Raw genomic sequence first — 18,410 nt, 5'->3', positions numbered from 1 at the left:
GAAAACAAAGAGAAAACAGTAGAGGAAGGGGAAATCCTACGAACATCTTCAAGGGATACTATAGCATTAACTATATACTGACTATCAGAAAATAAATTAAATACAGAATCTTTAAACATCACAAAAGCTTGCAATACTGCATTAAGCTCTACCTTTTGAGCTGATTGTTTGGGTACTAAAAATGTAAGAGTTTGATCAGGTGTAACTACTGCTGCTGTACCATTATTTGACCCATCAGTGAATATATTTGGGGCATTCATGATAGGTGTTTTTCTTGTCATTTTTGGAAAAATTACAGGATGCAATGACCAAAAAGACAATAAAGGATTAGATGGTAAGTGGTTATCAAATGAAATATTAGATTTGCACATGATTATTGCCCAAGTATTTAACTCATTAGCTAACTCATCAATTTGATTCATAGTATATAGAGTAATAATTTTATTGGGAGAAATTCCAAACACTCCCTTTGCTGCTTTTATTCCTTTGAGTATTAATTGTCCTATAGCCTCAGGATACCTAGTAAGAATAGTGTTAGGAGAATAAGATAAATGTATCCATAATAATGGACCTTCTTGCCAAAATACTCCTGTAGGAATATTTTTTGTTGGTAGTACAATAAATAATAAAGGCAAACTTATATCAATTCTATCCAAATGCATATTTTCCATATATGTTTCAATGATTTTTAATGCCTTTCTTGCTTCAGGTGTTAACATTCGGGGTGAATTTGGATCTGATGGACCTTTTAGGATATCAAATAAAGATCCCAAGTCTCCTGTTGGTATACCTAGATAAGGCCTTATCCAATTTATGTCTCCTAATAACTTTTGAAAGTCATTAAGTGATTTGAGTTGATCTACTCGTATTTGAATTTTTGGTGGACAGACCATGGTTGAGGATAATAGAACTCTTAAATAATTAATTGGAAAATTTAATTGTACTTTATCTATTGCTATCTCTAGATTATAATTTTTTAATAAGTTTGTAAGTGTGGCATAACGTTCTAGCAATGTGTTTTTATCTTTGTGTGCTAATAATACATCATCCATATAGTGAAATATTTGTAGTTCAGGATTTTGATTTCTAAGTGGCTGGATTACTTTGTTAACATAAATTTGACACATAGTTGGGCTGTTAGCCATCCCTTGAGGGAGTACTTTTCATTCATATCTCTGATCAGGACCTTCATGATTTAGTGCAGGGATAGTAAATGCAAAACGTGGACTATCCTCAGGATGAATTGGAATTGAAAAAAAAAACAGGGGCTGGGGATGTGGCTCAAGCGGTAGCGCGCTCGCCTAGCATGCGTGCGGCCCGGGTTCGATCCCCAGCAGCACCACATACCAACAATGATGTTGTGTCCGCCGAGAATTAAGAAAAAATAAATAAATGTTAAAATTCTCTCTCTCTCTCTCTGTGCCCCCCTCTCTCTCACTCTCTCTTAAAAAAAAAAAACAATCTTTAATATCTATAACTAAAACATACCAGGTTTTTGGCAAAGCAGACAATTGAGGTATCCTCAATTGAGCAGATCCCATAATAACCATCTCATTATTAATGGCTCTTAAATCTTGCAATAATCTCCATTTACCAGATTTCTTTCTGATGACAAAAATGGGAGTATTATGGGGAGATATAGAAGGTTATATATGTCCTTCCGCTAATTGTTGTTTGACGAGGTCATGGGCTGCTTGTATCTTTTCTGTAGTCAGGGGCCACTGAGGAACCCATACTGGTCTTTCTGATTTCCAAGTAATTTTTATTGTCTCAGTGGCCCTGTCTGAAAATCCAACCCATGTTTGTCCGTTCCTTGATCTATTTGTATTGGTGCTGCTATACCTTGTTCTTGTTTTTCTAATCTTTTTCCTTTCCTAAAACCTTGTCTAGTCATAATAGTGGGTGCCTTTTGGTTGATGTTATTTGTTAATGTCAAACCTAATTGATCTAGGACATCTCATCCCCATAAATTTATGGGAAGATGATCTAATACATATGGTTGTATAGTTCGTTCACATCCTTCAGGATCCTTCCAATCTAATACCATTGCACTTCTATGGGGATTAGTCGCCACTCCTAGGCCTTGAAGCGTTTGAGTGGCTTGTTGTAATGGCCAATGTTTTGGCCATTCTTGATGAGAGATGATGCTAAGGTCTGCACCTGTATCCAGTAGCCCATTAAATTCATGTCCTTGAATATTTAGTTTTAGCATGGGGCGAGAATCTAAATTTAAAGAAAGCATAGCCCAATCTACACCTGTGGAGCCTAATCCCTTGGAACCTCTTTCTACAGTAAGACTGGAAAATTTGTCATGTAGGCTGGGTACTATTAGTAACTGTGCTATTCTATCTCCTGGTGAAATTACTGATATACCCTTTGGAGAACTGGCTATAATTTTTATTTCACCTTCATAATTGGGATCAATTACCCCAGGACTTATCATAAGTCCTTTTAAAGTAGAAGAGCTGCGTCCCAATAATAAGCCTACTGTTCCTTTGGGAAGAGGTCCTTTTACCCCTGTGGGAATGATTTGAACTCCCATCTCTGGAGTTAGTACTGATCTGGCGGAGGCGCAGATGTCCAACCCTGCGCTCTCTCTGGTTTTTCTGATGAGGGATCTAATGGACAATGTGTCCTGGGCACTTACCTGATGGGGTTGTTGGGTTCCTCCAGTGTTCCGTATATTTGTGGTTTTGGGCCCTGGAGCATTGGGCCCCCCTGTCCATTTTTTGGCAATGGTGCCCGATGCCTTTCTCCATGATATCGTGGATAAACACCTGGTCCTTGTTCATTTTTTGATAATGGAGTACCCTCTATGGTGGTTTGAGAACGGCATTCATTAGCCCAATGTCTCCCTCTACGGCATCGTGGGCAAATACCCAGTATTCTACTCCTTTGATACCTAGTTTTGTTAAACCCTCCTCCTATGGGGCAATTCCTTTTAAAATGTCCTGTTTGTTGACAATTGTAGCATGTTCTTGGCCTGGCATCTAAAGCCTGTTTTACTGCAGCTGCCACGACTTGCCCTTGTTCATTAATGTCTCTACATAATTTAATATATGTGTTTAAATCTTCATGTTTCCATGGTCTAATGACTTCTCTGCACCAACGATTCACTTGCTCATAAGCCAGTTGTTTTATTAATGGCATTGCTTGTTCTGTATTCCCCAAAACTCTGGTAGCTGTTTGAATAAGCCTATCTACAAATTCAGCGTAAGATTCATTAGCTCCTTGTATTACCTTAGATAATTGACCTTGTAAATCTCCATGCCCTTGTAAAGTCTTCCATGCCCTAACCGCATCTGCAGCAATTTGTGTGTATACACCAGGATCATATGCAATTTGTTGCTGCTGATCCTCATAAGGTCCCTTTCCTAACACCATATCTAGATTTCTCTGAGGATAACCAGCTGCTGCATTTTGCCTCGCCATCTCCTTGCAAAATTCCTCATGGGCAACCTTCCATAACAGGTATTGACCTCCATTTAGCACAGCTTTACACATATTAGCCCAATCTGCTGGCGTCATGTTCAAGTTGGTAATGGATTCAACCATGCTTACAGTGAAGGGTGCTTGAGGACCATAGGTTGTTACAACCTCTTATAGCCGCTTCACTCTTTTGAAATTTAAAGCATGGTGAATTTGCTGCCCTCCTGCCTCAAATACAGGGCATGTTAATATTTGAGATCCTGTCTCAGGATCCCAACTATCAATTGTGGGGGTTGGGAGCCTCCCAGCATATGGAGGTGGCACTGTTGGTTGGACATTTATGCCCTCTGGTGATAGAAAGGTGTTAGTAGCAGTCTCCGGTTATAACTTTTCCCCTGATGGCTTTTTCTGCTCTATACTTTCTTCCTCTGTCTGACTAGTTCGAGAGACCTTCTCTTTCACTTGAATCTTTTCCTCTGTCTGACTAACTTGAGAGGCCTTCTCTTTTACTTGAATCTTTTCCTCTTCTAACTAACTTGAGAGAGCTTCTCTTTTACTTAAATCAAGATGTCTTCTCCTTCCTCTACCATTGTCTGAACTGAAGGCTTTGGACTAAGCAAACAAGATATGAACGTCCACAATGGCAATGTGCCAACTGGCAGAGTCCCTGGGCTTTTCTTTTCTATTCTTTTTAAATCTTCAACATGATGGTTCCATTGTGATATATTTAACAACTCCTCCTTAAAAAGCCATGGGCTACATTTTTGTATTGTATCAACGCATGCCCTGACTGCTCTTGATTTTACTGGGATGCCTCCTTCCTCTAACAATTTACTTAACACTCTTTCGGTTCGTTTTTTACTAATTTCTGATCCCATATTTCTACTATAATACAACCCAACAAGATGACGCCAAACAAAACCGAGACAGAATGAAATAAAAATGGAACAACAAAAAATCATTATAGCCTTTCTATCCTCCTGAAATGTGCATCCATCTTTTGTCCCTATCTGTTCCTCAGACGTAAATAGTTTTTCCTCAGATGTGAGCGGTTTTTCTTCCATCTCACTCATCTCCAGGGACAGGCAACTTAAAACAAAAGTGAAGCAAAACAAAAGAAGAATCTTAAAATGGCTACCCATCCTCTCGCCCTGCCCTCAGGGGCAAGCAGTTTACCTTATCACTTACCCTCAGTCATTCCCCATGCGGCCCACCAAATGCTGCAGTCTGGCTGGGCACAATTCAGGAACCACTTGTCAAAAGAAACGAACTTTATTTTTAGAACCACACACCGCACCACACAGCTCCTCAGGAAAAACCCTCAGAGCCCAACTGCCACCACTGGCTTCTCCTAAGCCTCTCAACCTCTCCCACTCCTCCTGCTCTTGAGGCCGATTGGCTGGGTCATGTGGGCAGAGCCAAAAAAAGTCCCCCAATGAGCAGCTCCATAGTCTGAAAGGGCGGGGAAACAGCCCAATGAGCATCACCTCAGAGGAGCCAATCAGCTAGAAGTTTCTGGGGCTGCTGTGAGCCAATCATCAACTGGCAGTCTGAAGTTTGCTGGCAGCTGGAAGTTTGCTGGGGCCCCTTCAGCTGTGGCTGTCAACAGACAAGCATCTGTTTATTAGTTTAAAAATCAAGTAGACATTGCCCCACTGGATGAACAATTTCATGATGTCTATGTGTCTTCCTTTGTTGCAGTGTGGATCTGAGATGTTACAATTTCTTCCCTATATTCTTGTAGTACCCGTGCAGATTGTGTATACCTCACTTTGATGTTGGGCTTCCAGATCCTGCCAGTGTCTTTCAGTGTATGCTATTGCATCTAAGGTTGGTGGCAATAGCAGAGGTAACTCGAGATAATAGTTAAGGTACCCCAAGATGGAAGTAATGTCTTACAGAGAAGGGGCTGCAAGACTGGGCCTCACACTCCCTTTGGGAGTGCCTGCTCTGAGATGCTGCTGCTTGTGGGCCCTGTCTGTTGTCAAAAAGTTAGGGGTTACTATGTGGGGAAGGCTATGGCGATTACTGCAGTGTCCCAAGATAGAAGTAGGTTAGGCTTAGGCTCCTAGGTGTTGGGGGGTGGTGAACTTGGACCTACCCTAGGCCTGGGTGGGTCCTTCGCAAGTCAGTGTGGACAGATCTGGGCCTGCCTGCAGATCTGGGCCTGCCTGACTCCGCAGTTGTCTGCTGGTCGGAAGGGATGGTCCTGCACCAGAGGCTAGGTTCTGGCGGGTGACTGACTTGCCGGTGGAGGGGTGGACCAGGGCCTACTATTAGCCTGGGTCCTGCTGTGGGCTGGTGTGGGTGGTTTCCACCTATGGGTTTTTATTTTTTTATTATTTGAGAGAGGGAGAGAATTTTAATATTTATTTTTTAGTAATTGGCGGACAAATCTTTGTATGTGGTGCTGAGGATCTAACTGGGCCGCAGGCATGCCAGGCGGGCGTGCTATCACTTGAGCCATATCCCCAGCCCCAAACACCTATGGGTTTTTAAAGAGAAAGTCTCATTTGAAATTGTGTGTGAGTGAGTGTGTGCGCATGCGCATGCACACATTTATAGAAAATCTTGGGCAGGAGATTGCAACCATGATTCTCTTGGGTTTTTATCTCCAGGTATTTTCTCTAAGCACATTTGAATTCATGTTCCTCAATTCTGATGTTGTTACTAACCCAGCCTGCTCTCTGCAATTTTGAAATTTCTGGCCATAATATAATTTCTTTTGTTTCATTGAATCTAAATTTGAACAAAAAGAATTAAGGCAATCCAGAGGAAAAATTACAAAAACAAATTGATTCACAAAGCACAAATTTCTTAACCTAAGGTGACAATAATTTGGTTAATAAAACTCACAGTTTGGAACTTGGAACTGGAATGTCCCCTAAATGCCTGTTTTTTTGTTATTGTTGCTATTGTTTGTGTGTGTGTGTGTGTGTGTGTGTGTGTGTGTGCGTGCGCGCACACACGCTGGGGATTGAACTGGAGGGGGGGTGCCACTCACCCACTGAGTCACATCCCCTATTTTGTATTTTATTTAGAGACATGGTCTCACTGAGTTGCTTGGTGCCTTGCTTTTGCTGAGGCTGGCTTTGAACTTGCGATCCTCCTGCCTCAGTCTCCTGAGCTACTGGTATTACAGGCATGCGCCACAGAGCCTGGTGAGGCCTGTGTGTTTAAAAGCATGGTTACCAGCCCCTGGCACTGTTGAGAGGTAGCGGAACCTTTAAGGTGCAGCCTAGTGGAAGGAAGTTGGGTTGTTACAGTTGTGCCCTTGAAGGAGATATTGAGATGCAGCCCCTTCTTCTCTTTGCTTCCTGGCTGCCATGAGATGAATAAACCGCCTCCATCACCTGCTCCTGTCATGATGTACTGTACTGCCACAGGCCCAAAGCAACAGGGCCAACCACAGACAAACCTGAGATCATGAGCCAAAACAAATCTTTTCCCTTATTAAGTTGATTATCTCAGGTATTTGGCACAGTGATGGAAAACTAACAAAAAATGTGTTTTTAGTTCTTACCTCAATATATTACCACCATATTCGCTTGTTTATTTTTTATGATCAATGTTTTTTATTATATAATATTTATTGGTCACGCACGTTCAATCAACAAGATCAACAGAAACTTGTAAATATAGCACAGAATAGCATACATTATTTTATATAGTACATTAAAATAATTCCTTGTCCTTTATATAATTTTAAGAACTGGGGAATAAATAAAAGACACAAACACACAAGACTATATATGTAAATTTTTTTTCTTTTTTTCTGGAGATTGTACCCAGGGCCTTGTGTATGCTGGGCAAGTGCTCTGCCCCCGAGCTATATCCAGAGTCCTTTTTAAAAAAAAAAAAAAAAAAGTTTATTTTGAGGCAGGGTCTTGCTAATTTTCCCAGGCTGGCCTCAAACTTGGGATCCTCCTGCTTCAGCCTGGGGAATTATAAGTATGCACCACCCCTGGCTATATTTCTTATTTTTCAATTCTATGCCTTGATCTATGGCTCCATTACCAAAGAAATATATTTTCTGCATATTTCAAAAGCCTGTCCTTCATATTGAAGCAGTTGCTGATTTTTTTTTTTTTTAAGTCTGAAGGGTTTCTCTAGTTCTGGCTATTGTTGAGCTCATAGTCAGCTAGTAGGAAAAATCTTGATTGGGTTCCAGTTACTTATTCCTTCTAAGTTCCATGGAGGTCTATTTCTCCCTCTTTCAGCCCTTTAGAAGGCCTACCACAAACTAAAATAGAATTCTGATAAAGGTGGGAGTTAACTCTACTGAGAACTTAGAATTCAGACAGGATCATTTAGGTGATGATGAGCCCTGGAATTCTGAGGTTAATAAGCCTGGAGCTGAATGTTATATTGGAGGAGAGAAGGACAATCTTGAAAGCATAAAGGAATCACCTATCAAGAAATAAAGGAAGGTACTATACAACTATACTGTTGTGGAATCTTGCTACTTTTCATAAGAGCCAGCTGTGCTTCCCTTTAATTCTTTAATTTCTTATCTGTGAGACTCTCCTGTCTTCTCTCTTTCTTAAGCGGGTTACTGGCCCATACTATTTATATACAGGTTATGGATTCAACCAACTGCAGATCAAAAATATTCAGGAAAAATGTATTCGTGCTGAGCATGCACAGACATTTTTTTCCTTACCACTGTTTTCTAGACAGTACAGTTTAGCAGCTATTTACATAGCACTTACATTGTATTAGGTATAATAAGTAATATAGAGATGATTTTAAATATACAGGAAAATATGTATAGATTACACACAAATAAAATACCATGCCATTTATAGGAAAGATGAGCATCATTGGATTTTAGGAAATATTTAAAAAATACAAAATTTGGGGGTCCTGGAACCAATCCCCTATGGATACTAGGGAATTACTGTATTGCTGAGGTATAGACTCATATGGGTTCCTGATTATTGGAGTGTAATAAAGCTGGGAAGCTAGAATTAGACTATTGTAAAATAAAGAACTAGATCTCAGGGTTGGGGATATAGCTCAGTTGGTAGAATTCTTGCCTTGCACACACAAGGCCCTGGGTTCAATCCCCAGCACCACAAAACAACAATGACAACAACAACAAAAAAACCCTAGGTCTCCAATTACCATCCACTCTATGCATTCATTGTTAATATAAGGAAATGGAGTGACAATGTATGCCTCAGATTCTTCATCATAATGCTATTTTTTATCCATTATTAGAGGAAATTTTTGACTTGTATATCCATAGTATGTAGTAATTTAAATGGCTGCGATATATCATGGGAAGTTTAGTAGAAAAAGGTCATGATATGTTATGGAAAAGAATCAAAAGCAATTTGCACAGAAAGCATGATAGCAGCTATATAAAAATTTGTAGACACAAAGATAGGAAATAATACTAGGTATTGCTGACTAATAGGATTATGAATGAGGGTTTTTGTTTGTTTTTTTGTTTTTGGCAGGGGGTTATCAGGAATTGAACCTAGAGGTTTTTTTTTTGTTGTTGTTGTTTTAACCACTGAGCATATCCCCAGGGCACCCTCCCTCCTTTTTTTTTTTTTTTTTTAAGACAATGTCTTGCTAAATTGCTTAGGGCCTTATTGAGTTGCTGAGGCTGCCTTTGAATTTGTGATCCTCCTGCCTCAGCCTCTTGAGACACTGGGATTACCGGTTTGCATCACCACACTTGACCCATGAAAGAGTTTTTTTGACTGTCTTCTGTAACTTGATGAACTTCACAAAAAAGGGATGGGCAGGGAACAAAAGGAAATTCGCCTTCCAAATTAGCACTTACACCCAAGTAACTCAGATGCATACTCTCTCAGAATTAAAACAAGTTTTTAAGCTTGCCTGAGTGTTGTGGCAGAGGAATATTTTAAGAACATTCCTGGACAAACATTTCTTCATATTCTGAAGAGGCATTTGTGTTCTTTCAGCTGGACCTTGAGAGGGTATCAGGGAGTACTTCACCAACTTCTCTGAGATCAATAAATCAGTTTAAGACTTACAGTTATTATATACATAGCTGAATGGGTAAATGCAGTCCTCATATCACTTTTAGTGAATGATACTGAAAGGTGAGTAGTTCTGACAACTTAGTTCAGAGCTTTGCTAACAAAAGTGCATATAAGTCACCTGGGGAGTCTTATAAAATACAGGGTCTAATTGAGTAGATCTCAGGTAGGGCCCAAGATTCTGCTTTTTGTCATGTTTTAGAATTATATTCATCCCTAGTAAGGCAGTGCAGAGGTTTTTTTTCTGGGATTACGTCTAGGAAACTAGTTGCATTTATTACAATTAAAAATAGGTGCAATGATGACTCAAAGATCAAAATCCAACTTGGGGAATGCCATGGTAATTAAATCCTGTTATGGAACAGTATTATGAAAAGGCAAAATAGTTCTGATTGCTATACTTCAATCTAGTTTTGAGGTGAAACTGCTAGATATATGTAATCATGCCATATTTCACAATTAAAGACCACTTTTCACAGATTTTTGGCAAGAAGCCAGAACATTAAAATGGATTTTAAAATAAGGATAACTATGTGCAGATGCATAACATGAAAAAATGGTGCACTTTTGGATGAAGATTGAGACATTTTTTTGAGAGGGTTTTTCTTCTTTTTTTTTTTTTAAAGAGAGAGTGAGAGGGGAGAGAGAGAGAGAGAGAATTTTTAATCTTTATTTTTTAGTTCTCGGTGGACACAACATCTTTGTTGGTATGTGGTGCTGAGGATCGAACCCGGGCCGCACGCATGCCAGGCGAGCGCGCTACCGCTTGAGCCACATCCCCAGCCCTGAGAGGGTTTTTCTTCTGTCATCATGTTTGAACTGTTTCTTTGGGCATACTATTAAATTGGGCAATATAAGTTGATTGCTTTCCAATAGAAGGCCTAAGAAAAAGAAACCGCTGGAAAATTACAAGTGAAATTCTATTAAGACATGCCTGAATAAGATTTGAAACTTGGCCTTTGCCAAGGAAAATTTTGGCATTGTATCAATAACATTTCCTAAATCAATTTTAAAAAAAAAGAATTCCTTTTTTAGTTGTGGATGGACACAACACCTTTATTTTGTTTATTTATTTATTTTTATGTGGTGCTAAGGATTGAACCCAGTGCCTCATACATGCTAGGTGAGCACTCTCCCACTGAGCCACAACCCCAGCACCCCCTAAATCAACTTTTGCTTCTTTAATCCTTTAACCAAATAATTCCATTGAGCTCTTAGCCTGCAAAAATTTCTTTCCCTTTGGAATCCATTTTTTTCAGGGACATTGTTTTGGAATTACATTCATTTAGGTTTTACCTTGCAATTGAAACTTAAGATTATATTTTTATTTTTGTTGCCAGAGTCTTTTTTTCTTGCTTTAGTAGGTTTTTTTCCCAGTGTGAATGAGTACTTTTAGAAATGTCAAAAATTTTAAACCAAAGAAAATGGAGGGAATTGGAAAAACTTATTTTTTGCATTTTTAAAATAGCATTGTAGTTCTCTTATTTTTGCTTTTCAGGATAAATTAGACTTATCAGTTTTAAAGGGCTCTTATTTATTGGAGAATCACTAGGTTTAGATAAAGTCGCAAATGTACAATCTTTTTTTTTTTTAATATCTTTATCTTTATTTATTTATTTTTATGTGGTGCTGAGGATCAAACCCAGGGCCTCATGCATACAAGGCAAGTGCTCTACCACTGAGCCACAACCCCAGCTCCCACAAGTGTACAATCTTAAAAATGCCACAGCCACCATTCAATTCAGCATACCAGTCAAACTGTTGGGCATTATATAGACTGAAGAAATTGTTTGCACTGAAGAAATTGTTTGCAGTCATTGGGGGGTTGTGTTTAACACAACCCATTTGGCCCCAAAATGGAAAGTGTTCCCCCCGCCCCCTGCCTCCCCCTCCAGTAACCAGCTTTAAGATTTTCTTTTTTTTTTTTTTCTAGAGAGAGAGAATTTTTTTTTTAATATTTATTTTCTAGTTCTCGGCGGACACAACATCTTTGTTGGTATGTGGTGCTGAGGATCGAACCCGGGCCGCACGCATGCCAGGCGAGCGCGCTACCGCTTGAGCCACATCCCCAGCCCAGCTTTAAGATTTTCATCAAGAGTTTTTATTTAAAAATGCTCACCATCTCTAGCAATCAGAGAAATGCAAATCAAAACCACCCTAAGATACCATTTCACTCCTGTAAGATTGGCAGCCATTCTGAAGTCAAACAACAATAAGTGTTGGCGAGGATGTGGGGAAAAGGGCACACTTGTTCACTGCTGGTGGGACTGCAAAATGGTGAGGCCAATTTGGAAAGCAGTATGGAGATTCCTGGGAAAGCTGGGAATGGATCCACCATTTGACCCAGCTATTGCCCTTCTTGGACTATTCCCTGAGGACCTTAAAAGAGCACACTATACGGATACGGCCACATCAATGATTATAGCAGCACAATTCACAATAGCTAGACTGTGGAACCAACCTAGATGCCCTTCAATAGATGAGTGGATAAAAAAATTGTGGCAGCTATACACAATGGAGTATTATGCAGCACTAAGAAACGACAAAATCATAGAATTTGCAGGGAAATGGATGGCATTAGAGCAGATTATGCTAAGTGAAGCTAGCCAAGCCCTAAAAAACAAATGTCAAATGTCTTCTTTGATATAAAGAGAGCCACTAAGAATAGAACAGGAAGGAAGAGCATGAGGAAAAGACTAACAGTAAACTAAGACGAATGGGGGGAGAGAAAGGAAGAGAGAAGGGAAAACATATGGAAATGGTAGGAGACCTTCAGTGATACACAAAATTATAAGAGGTTATGAGGGGCAAGGGGGTGGGGGGAAAAAAAGGGGAGAGAATTGAACAACAGCAGAGGAGGTAGAGAGGGAAGATGGGAGGGGAGGGGAGGGGAGGGGGGATAGTAGGGGATAGGAAAGGTAGCAGAATACAACAGTCACTAATATGCCATTATGTAAAAATGTGAGTATGTAACAGAAGTGAGTCTGTATTATGTATTTGGGGAGTTCAAAACCCAATTGAGTCGGATGTATGAAAGATGATATGTCTTGAGCTCTGTAATGTTTTGAACAATCAATTAAAAAAAAATAAAAAATAAAAATAAAAAAAATAAAATAAAAAAAAAAAAGAGTTTTTATTTAACTTCTTCCTTAACATCTCAGTCCATGTTTCTTAATATGCATTCTCCAGTCCATTATTATTAAATGAAAGGTTTCTGTACTTAAGGGTTGGAGTATCGAAACATGGAAGTCATGGAAAATGAAAAAGCTTGAAGCTTCTCCTTTTCTTCCTCCTGTTATACATAAAAAGTATCACATAAATTAGCCTCACTTTGGCATGGATTTGATTCTCAAGGAGACCCAGTTACCTTCATTCAGTTCTCATGGTCAAGACCTGTGTACCAGCCAGGCACCCTACAAATGCAAGTTATGTACAATAGCATCCAAGTTTCCAAAAACACGCTAAATTCACCAGTATGTAAATTGTTTTTTAGGTAAATCAAAGGGCATTTATAAAATACTTTGGTCTCAAAAAGCGTGGATGTCCCCTTCCACCCAAAGGTACCAGCAAGAATTGAACAAAAATAGATTAAAAGTAAATATAGGGGGCTGGGGTTGTGGCCTAGAATGTTGCCTAGAATGTATGAGGCACTGGGTTCAATCCTCAGCACCACACAAAGAAATAAATAAAGGTATTATGTCTATCTACAACAAAAATAGATTTTTTTTTAAAAAAAGTAAATTTAAAATAAGGAATTAAAAAGTTGGAGCATCCACTATTTTTTTAAAAGTTTCTGACAATATTGAAGTGAAATAACCGGTGTACTTTAAAGTTTTTGATTGAGTATAGGATAATGTGCTTATTACTGCAGGTACTGAAATTTATCATATTTATAAATTTATCATATCAAAATAAAATTCAGTTGTAATATAGTTGTTCTTAACTTCAAAATGAAATATTTCTTGCTGTACATGGTTTATTGTGATAAATTGTGATTATATCCACATACAGTAGCAAGCTCCATGGTTGAAACTCATAAATTCATGTTCCTAGAGGTAGAATGCAGGTGCAGAAATGGATCATGTTAGGGAGTGCACTTCAAAACACTCATGATGCAAAAGCTGATGGGTTGAAAAAAAAAACTGGCCCTTTAGTGCATATAGTTTGAGAAGCATTGGTCTAGAATGTTACTTACTACATAATAGGTACTATACATTACTTGATGAATGAACAATATGGTGCCACTGCTTGGTAAAAAATATTTCCTTGTATCAGTGCAATGTAATGTGTATGATTTGCTTGTCCAGTGGTCATCTATTATATGATAAGATGAATAAGCATTGGGTTAGGAGTCTTTTACTTACTAACCTTGTGATCTGCCTCCTGGTCAGCCGGTCTTTCTCAACTTCATTCAAGTTTGGATGAAACAGTGAATGTGAAAGTGCTCTTTGTAAAACTGAATTTACAAATGTTAGCTTTTATTGTTCCTAACATTTTTTATTCTTCTCCATAAAATATGAATTATGAAAAACTAAAGAATACTGATTAGGAATACATAACACAGAAAGAGAATATAGTCATTAAGTAAAAGTTGGTTTCACTTAAATCCCAGTTCTCTCCTGGCTAACACTTCTCCACATTATTGTTATTTTCACATTGTATTACAACAAAATCCTGAAGTACCTTCTGAACTATCAGGTACAGACTACATTACTTTTAATATAGTTTTAGTCAAATACTTTGCAGTATTTTAACTTTTTAAAAATTATTAAAAGTGGGGCTGGGGCTGGTGCTTAAAGAGAGAGCGCTCACCTGGCATGTGTGAAGCACTGGGTTCAATCCTCAGTGCCACATAAAAATAAAATAAAGATATTGTGTCCACCTACAACTAAAAAATTTATTAAAGATTATAAAAATGAATATGGTCACAGAATATCAGACAATAATATTAACCAAATCTTTCTACTCATACCAATAAAAGTTTAATAAGTACTATAGATGCCCACATATATGATGTTTTCTCCAAAATTATCCACTAGAAAAGAGGGAGATGCTTTATATTTCTTACCACATCATTTCAGAGCTCTCTTTCAATTACCTATCTTTGACAGCAAAACACTGCCTGGAGGAAAAAAAAAACAGTAGCATGGTAATTATCTCAATCAATGCTAGTCTTAGATGCTTTAAAGGTCACAAGAGAATTGCTAGAAAAGGTACTAAAGAGGGGCTGGGATTGTAGCTCAGTGGAAGAGCACTTGCCTAGCATGTGTGAGGCACTGGGTTCAATACTCAGCACCACATACAAATAGATGAAATAAACAAATAGATAAAATACAAGGTCCATCAACATTTAAAAAGTATTAAAAAAAAGAAAAGGTAGTAAAGAAATTTAATATGACAGGGACACAAGGTTGGTTCAACATATGGAAATCAATAAATGTAATTCATCACATCAACAGACTTAAAGACAAGAATCACATAATTATCTCAAAAGATGCAGAAAAACCATTTGACAAAATACAGCATCTATTCATGTTCAAAACACTAGAAAAGCTAAGGCTAGTAGGAACATACCTCAACATTGTACAAGCTATCTATGCTAATCCCAAAGCCGACATCATTCTAAATGGAGAAAAAATGAGAACATTACCTCTAAAAATTGGAACAAGACAGGGATACCCACTTTCATCACTTCTACTTAACATAGTCCTGAAAACTCTAGCCAGAGTAATTATACAGAAGAAAAAAATTAAAGTGATAAGAATAGGAAAAGAAGAACTCAACTATCCCTATTTGCCAAAGACATAATTCTATATTTAGAAGACCCAAAAAATTCCACTGGAAAACTTCTAGAATGAATAAATAAATTGACCAAAGTAGCAGAATATATTAGCGATTAATCAACTGAGTGAGAAATTAGGAACACTATCCCATTCACAATAGCCTGAAAAAAAATATTTGGGAATCAATCTAACAAAAGAAGTGAAAGAATTCTTCAATGAAAACTACAGAACATTAAACAAAGAAATTGAAGAAGACCTTAGAAGACAGAAAGACCTCCCATGTTCTTGGATAGGCAGAATTAATATTGTCAAAATGCCCATACTACCATGGGGCTGGGGTTGTGGCTCAGTGGTAGAGTGCTTGCCTCACACATGCGAGGCCCTGGGCTCGATCCTCAGCACCACGTAAAAATAAATAAATTAATTAAATAAAGATATTGTGTTCAATTACAATTTTTAAAAATGCCCATACTACCTAAAGTCTATAGAGATTTAATTAATCTATTAAAATTAATTAATTTTAATCTATTAATCTATTAAAATTCCAATGACCTTCTTCATAGAAATAGAAAGAGCAGTCATGAAATTTATTTGGAAAAATAAGAGGCCCAGAATAGCCAAAGCAATCCTCAGTGAGAAAAGTGAAGCTGGAGGCATCACAATATGACCTTGAATTATATTACAGAGCTATAGTAACAAAAATGGCATGGTATTGGCACTGAAACAGACATGAAGACCAATGGTACAGAATAGAAGACACAGATATAAACACACATAAATACAGTCATATTAGACAAAGGCGTCATTAACATACATTGGAGAAAAGATAGCATCTTCTGTAGCAGAATGAAATTGAACCCTTATCTCTCATCCTACACAAAACTCTGGTGGATAAAGGAACTAGGTATTAGACCAGAGATCCTGTACCTATTAGAAGAAAAAGTAGACCCAACTCTTCATCATGTTGACTTAGGAATGAACTGCCTCAACAAGACTTCAAGAAGTAAAATCAGGAATCAGTAAATGGGATGGTATGAAACTAAAAAGTCTTTTTTAGAGCAAAGGAAACAATGAAGAATATGAAGAAAAGAACCTATAGAATAGGAGAAAATCTTTGCCACCTGCATCTGAGATAGAGCATTAATCTCCAGGACATATAAAGAACTCAAAAAACTTAACACCCAAAACCAAATAACCCAATCAATAAATGGCCAAAAGGACTGAATAGACACTTTATGGAAGAAGAAACATGAATGGTCAACAAATATATGAAGAAACGTTCAACCTCTCTAGAAATTAGAGAAATGCAAATTAAAATTACACTGAGATTTCATCTCACTTCAGTCAGAATGGTAATTATCAAAAATAAATGTTGGCAAGGATGTGGGGGGAAAGGTACACTCATACATTGCTGGTGAGACTGCAAATTGGAAAGCATTTTCCGCTCTGGAAAGCAGCATGAAGATTCCTTAGAAAATTTGGAATGGAACCACCATTTGACCCAGCTATCCCACTCCTTGGTTTATACCTAAAGGACTTAAAATCAGCATACTACAGTAACACAGCCACATCAATGTTTTTGGCAGCTCAATTCACAATAGTTAAACTATAGAACCAACCTAGGTGCCCTTCAACAGATAAATGGATAAAGAAAATGTGGTACATATACATAATGGACTATTACTGAGCCTTTAAGAAGAATGAGTTTATGGCATTTGCCGGAAAAAGGGTGAACTGGAGACTATCATGCTAAGTAAAATAAGCCAATCCCCCCAAAACAAAGAATTTTCTGTTTGATATGCAAATACTGACTCACAATAAGGGGCGGGTGGATAGAAGTTCACTGGATTAGACAAAGAAGAATGAAGGGAAAGGAGGGGAATGGAAATAATAAAGACAGTAGAATGAATTGGACATAACTTTCATATGTTCATATATGAATATATGACCAGTGAAACTCCACATCACATACAAGCACAAAAACGAGAAGTTATATTCCATCTGTTCGATATGTCAAACACATTCTACTGTCATGTATAAATAAAAAAGAACAAATAAAAAAATTTTAAGAAAAGAAACAAAATATAAATAAATAAATAAATTTAATATAAATTGAATCATTTATTCCTTACAATGGCTAGCATGGCTATCAGTGTAAACAAACTTTTAAAAAATAATACTGTATGTACTTGTGTTGTAAAAGTCAGGATAAATATCTATAAGATGTATTAGAGGGCTAGGAGTGAAGTTCAGTGGTAGAACACTTGCCTAGTACATGAGTGAGGGAGTGAGGCCCTGGGTTCGGTTCTCAGTACCACACACCCTCACACACACACAAAAGCACCAGATGACTGGGTGTGGTGGCATATGCCTGGGCATATGCCCAGTGGCTCAGGAGGCTGAGGCAGGAGGATCATGAGTTCAAAGCCAGCCTTAGCATAGTGATGCCTGTGGCAACTTAAGGAGACCCTGTCTCAAAATTTAAAAAATAACAAAAGGGCTGGGGATGTGGCTCAGTGGTAAAGCACTCCTGAGTCAATTCTTGATACCAAACCAAACAAAATAAAAGCGTCAGATGTATTACTGAGCAAACAGATAATTTCCACGAGCATGTTATTTTGTCCTCCAGCTCCCAAAAGTTATATGTTGAAGCCCTAACCTCTAATGTGTCTGGAAACAGGGACTTTAAAGGTGGGCCCTAATCTAATGTGACTAGAGAAAAGGAAATCAGGACACATGCAGGTACAGAGGAAAGACCACGAGCAGACTTCACAAGGAGGTAGCCATTTGCAAGCCAGGAAGAAAGGCCTTTGAAGAAAACAGATCTGTTGACGCCTTGATCTTGGACTTCAGCCTCTAGAACTGTGAAAAAAAAAATTTCTCTAAGTCATCCAGTTTGTAGAATTTTGTTATGGCAGTTTTAGCAGACTAAGAAATCATTCTATATGCTGGTTTAAACGTGGAGTATCCCGAACAAGGTACGTGGAAAGTCAGATGATCTGCCCTGGAAAACTTCTAGATGATTTGGTGGCCCTCCTGATGAGGAAGAAGACGGTGGCAAAGATGTTTGTGAAGGATTTGACTGAAATTATTTCATAAAATAAAAGTAGAAAAAGCAGTGTTTTAAAAATAATATTGTTACATATCAAATGTTAACTTTTTTTTTTTCCTGGTGCTGGGG

The sequence above is a fragment of the Ictidomys tridecemlineatus genome, chromosome 8 (genome assembly GCF_052094955.1).
Source record: "Ictidomys tridecemlineatus isolate mIctTri1 chromosome 8, mIctTri1.hap1, whole genome shotgun sequence".
NCBI lineage: Eukaryota > Metazoa > Chordata > Mammalia > Rodentia > Sciuridae > Ictidomys > Ictidomys tridecemlineatus.
Note: the sequence above shows the minus strand (reverse complement) of the source record.